The following is a 5,000-nucleotide window of genomic DNA, read 5'->3' as shown; positions in this document are numbered from 1 at the left end:
TTGTTCAAAGTAAACGTGCCGGCCCACCGAGACACTCACTCAAGAGCACCCTGGTAGGATTGCAACGGGGTCCGCCTCGGGACGCACGAGCACGCACGAGGCGCGTCGCACGCCTTCAGCTCGCCCCACCGGCAGGACGTCCCACGATACATGCCAGTTAAACACCGACGGGCGGTGAACCAACAGCGTGGGACACAAATCCAACTACGAGCTTTTTAACCGCAACAACTTTAATATACGCTATTGGAGCTGGAATTACCGCGGCTGCTGGCACCAGACTTGCCCTCCAATAGATACTCGTTAAAGGATTTAAAGTGTACTCATTCCGATTACGGGGCCTCGGATGAGTCCCGTATCGTTATTTTTCGTCACTACCTCCCCGTGCCGGGAGTGGGTAATTTGCGCGCCTGCTGCCTTCCTTGGATGTGGTAGCCGTTTCTCAGGCTCCCTCTCCGGAATCGAACCCTGATTCCCCGTTACCCGTTACAACCATGGTAGGCGCAGAACCTACCATCGACAGTTGATAAGGCAGACATTTGAAAGATGCGTCGCCGGTACGAGGACCGTGCGATCAGCCCAAAGTTATTCAGAGTCACCAAGGCAAACGGACCGGACGAGCCGACCGATTGGTTTTGATCTAATAAAAGCGTCCCTTCCATCTCTGGTCGGGACTCTGTTTGCATGTATTAGCTCTAGAATTACCACAGTTATCCAAGTAACGTGGGTACGATCTAAGGAACCATAACTGATTTAATGAGCCATTCGCGGTTTCACCTTAATGCGGCTTGTACTGAGACATGCATGGCTTAATCTTTGAGACAAGCATATGACTACTGGCAGGATCAACCAGGGAGCTGCGTCAACTAGAGCTGAGCAGCCGGCCGCCCGGGAGTGTGTCCCGGGGGCCCGCGCGAACACGCAAGCGTCCGCTCAATTATTCTGCAAACAGGAGGAGGCTGAGCTCCCCTGCACCATACACCTCGAAACCCTCTCAGGTCCCGGCGGCGCGCAGCGCCGTCCTAAGTACTTGGTCGGGTTCGAGAGAGGCGCAATCGCCCGGAGTTTGGCGAGTAGACGCTTTAGGTGCGACCACCCGTGCTCCCAACTGAGCTTGCCGCTGCCGACAGAGGCCCGGGAGCGTGCTGTCGTGGCATTGCCGGCGGGAGACAACACGCGCCACCTACGGTGACCGGCAGCTCCAACGCCAGCGCCACAGAAGGACAAAAGCCCCACTTGGGTGCCGAAGCGAACTCTCCCAGCACAGCGCACGCGCCAACACGTCCGCACAGCTGCGATACAAACCACCTGCGAGAACCGCAGAGGCGACCGAGCAGCAGACGGCGTCGCGGCGCCGAGCGCCGGGCGGCGGCGCATCCTCAGCGCACACAGTCCTCAATCGGACCAGCACACTGCAGATGTCCACCGCGCTTCGCACCGGGCCCGCGAGGACCTACTTTGGCCGCACGGCGCCGCGTGCAGGGTGCGCCGGCGCGCAGCTGCGCCGCCTGCCGCCTCCGTCGGCCGGCGCGCCTGCCACTGGCCGCCCCCACCAGCCGGCTGTAGCGCGTGCGCCCACGCACCGCGCGGCCAGCACGCCGGGAGGCCCCCCCTCACCGGCCGGGGACGGTCCCACCCAGCCACCGCCGCGTATCGCTTCACACCCAGATGCCATTCACGTTCGTGGGCATGGTGGGTATCGCTGGAACAACCGGTTGGTAGCTCAACCGATCGTCGCCATCACTGATTCACCTCTAGCGAGAACAACCGCACCACAACGGTTTACCAGTTGTTCATTTGCGTAACGTCACCAGCAAACGTAGGCGTCCATCGCCATTTGCAAATTCAACGATTGTTGCATGCCTGTGTCAGGTGTCACGACACACTATGTCTGCCCACATACACGCAACAACATGTGCACGCTTCGCGAACACGTGGAAGGTGGCCCCCGTACGTATGCGATGTCCATTGCGCGAACGACTGTCAACCGGCCTCTGTCGCATGTCGCAGATGTGGAACGCAGTGCACCATGCTATCACGGTGTGTGAGAAGAGACGACTACGTCTGACAACACGCGCCACTACATCAACAGACGGCTCATGCTGATCGCCATCCAGGGCATACCACACTGCAATCCAGCTCTTATAGGGAGACGACACGTAGCTGAGTGCACAACATTTGGACCGCATGGTTCGCCGTTGTTGGCGCAGTCGTTGTACGGTCACATGTACCACGATGTATCATTCAGTACATGAGGACCAATGTGCAGTACAGTGTGTGATTTGGACGTACAACATCAGCGGACAGTTGACACACGCCGTACCACAGCGTAGGCTAAGTGCTTCGCCATGCAAATGCCAATGAACAACTGCAAATGCCAATGAACAACTGCAAAGGGCATTGAGCATGTACGTCCTGCTGCCATCCACATTACAGTGTATAGCTGCAAGGTGTTTAACATGAAGCGATACACTGGGGACCGGGCAGTGCGAGTAGCAAACTATATTGCGGGGGTTGCAGTTAGGCAACACTACACTAATTTAACGCGTCGTATGACAATTACAGAGCAGGTTAAGGCCCAACGTGTGTTGGGTTAAGGCCCAACGTGTGTTGGGTTAAGGCCCAACGTGTGTTGGGTTAAGGCCCAACGTGTGTTGGGTTAAGGCCCAACGTGTGTTGGGTTAAGGCCCAACGTGTGTTGGGTTAAGGCCCAACGTGTGTTGGGTTAAGGCCCAACGTGTGTTGGGTTACAGCACAATATCGGTTACGTTACGGCGCAATGTGGGTTACGTTAAGGGGCAATGTGGGTTACGTTACGGCGCAATGTGGGTTACGTTAAGGGGCAATGTGGGTTACGTTACGGCGCAATGTGGGTTAGGCTAAGGCGCAATATAGGTTTCATTAAGGCGCAATATAGGTTACATTAAGGCGCAATATAGGTTACGTTAAGGCGCAATATAGGTTACGTTAAGGCGCAATATAGGTTACGTTAAGGCGCAATATAGGTTACGTTAAGGCGCAATATAGGTTACGTTAAGGCGCAATATAGGTTACGTTAAGGCGCAATATAGGTTAGGTTAAGGCGCAATATAGGTTAGGTTAAGGCGCAATATAGGTTAGGTTAAGGCGCAATACAGGTTAGGTTAAGGCGCAATACAGGTTAGGTTAAGGCGCAATACAGGTTAGGTTAAGGCGCAATACAGGTTAGGTTAAGGCGCAATACAGGTTAGGTTAAGGCGCAATACAGGTTAGGTTAAGGCGCAATACAGGTTAGGTTAAGGCGCAATACAGGTTAGGTTAAGGCGCAATACAGGTTAGGTTAAGGCGCAATACAGGTTAGGTTAAGGTACGACATAGGTTAGGTTAAGGTACGACATAGGTTAGGTTAAGGTACGACATAGGTTAGGTTAAGGTACGACATAGGTTAGGTTAAGGTACGACATAGGTTAGGTTAAGGTACGACATAGGTTAGGTTAAGGTACGACGTAGGTTAGGTTAAGGTACGACGTAGGTTAGGTTACGGTACGACGTAGGTTAGGTTACGGTACGACGTAGGTTAGGTTACGGTACGACGTAGGTTAGGTTACGGTACGATATAGGTTAGGTTACGGTACGATATAGGTTAGGTTACGGTACGATATAGGTTAGGTTACGGTACGATATAGGTTAGGTTACGGTACGATATAGGTTAGGTTACGGTACGATATAGGTTAGGTTACGGTACGATATAGGTTAGGTTACGGTACGATATAGGTTAGGTTACGGTACGATATAGGTTAGGTTACGGTACGATATAGGTTAGGTTACGGTACGATGTAGGTTAGGTTACGGTACGATATAGGTTAGGTTACGGTACGATATAGGTTAGGTTACGGTACGATATAGGTTAGGTTACGGTACGATATAGGTTAGGTTACGGTACGATATAGGTTAGGTTAAGGTACGATATAGGTTAGGTTAAGGTACGATATAGGTTAGGTTAAGGTACGATATAGGTTAGGTTAAGGTACGATATAGGTTAGGTTACAGTACACATTGTTGTAAGGAAAGGTTTAATGGGGGGCGGGGCGGCCGGTTTGTTGATTGTGATTATAGTAAGTGGATGCCTGCGGCATCATCTGATTTGCCACGTCAGGATGCACCTTTGGCTCATGACAGGCGGCGCTCTCATTCCATGCTTGTGGCAGACCTGTGTCTTTCATTCCTGCCATTGTTTGTGTGCTGTGAGAGGAGGCAGTATTGTGATGTTGGGTGCACCCCTGTGTAGGACATGTGTGGGTGTTGGTGGCTTGGCTGAGCAATGGTGGTTGTCGGGTGGGTGGGATATTCTGTTTTCTGAGTGGATCTCCCGGTCTGGTTATGACAGTGTGGATTGTCTAATGTGGCGGAGAGGATGCACTGGGTGATGTTCCATGCTGGTGCTTACATATTGTCTGTGTGCGTGTTACAGGCAGAGAGTAGTGCGTGATAAGGGTGTGTGGCTGACGTGTGGTTGTGATTGTGAGCAGAGTCTTTCAGCATGTATACGGACAGTTGTATACATTATCTGTATTCTGATGGCTCTATCTATTACTAATCAGCGCCGTGTATACGTTTAATCCGGTTCCAGTCGAAACTGTTGTATCTCTGTACATTAGTGACACGGCGAGCCCGCTATGTAGTTACTCGTCTCGGCAGCTTCCACCGGTGTATGGTAAATGATTATAAGGAATCAGTCTAGTCGTCAATACCGATGGTGTGACGTCACATGTCTGGGGTGGGGGGCCTTTCCGGTGGGTCATGGCCTAGAAAGACTCTCCCCACGCAGGGGGGCTTGGACTGTCATTACCTCTTCCGAGTAATATACTTGCCGTACGTTTTTGCGACTGCGAGTGCAACGCCCACCGGTACCGACATGGATGGAGCGCCTCCTAGCTGATCGCTCAGCATCGGCATTCGTACAGAGAGCAACGCGATCGCGTCTCTAGCTCGTAACTGGTACAGCTCGCAGCTCATGTATAGGG

General features: G+C 52.6%; 1 non-coding gene across 1 annotated transcript in view; it reads right to left on the bottom strand.

Annotated features, from left to right (window-relative positions):
• LOC124573697 overlaps positions 1 to 853 on the bottom strand; it is a 1,910-nt gene extending 1,057 nt beyond the window's left edge. The window contains exon 1 of the ribosomal RNA XR_006972074.1: positions 1 to 853. This exon is cut by the window's left edge and continues 1,057 nt beyond it. This is a non-coding gene — a ribosomal RNA (small subunit ribosomal RNA).
• Between the last annotated feature and the right edge of the window lie 4,147 nt (positions 854 to 5,000).

Source organism: Schistocerca americana, unplaced genomic scaffold (assembly GCF_021461395.2).
Source record: "Schistocerca americana isolate TAMUIC-IGC-003095 unplaced genomic scaffold, iqSchAmer2.1 HiC_scaffold_184, whole genome shotgun sequence".
NCBI lineage: Eukaryota > Metazoa > Arthropoda > Insecta > Orthoptera > Acrididae > Schistocerca > Schistocerca americana.
Note: the sequence above shows the minus strand (reverse complement) of the source record. Positions and strands in the feature narration are given on the sequence as shown.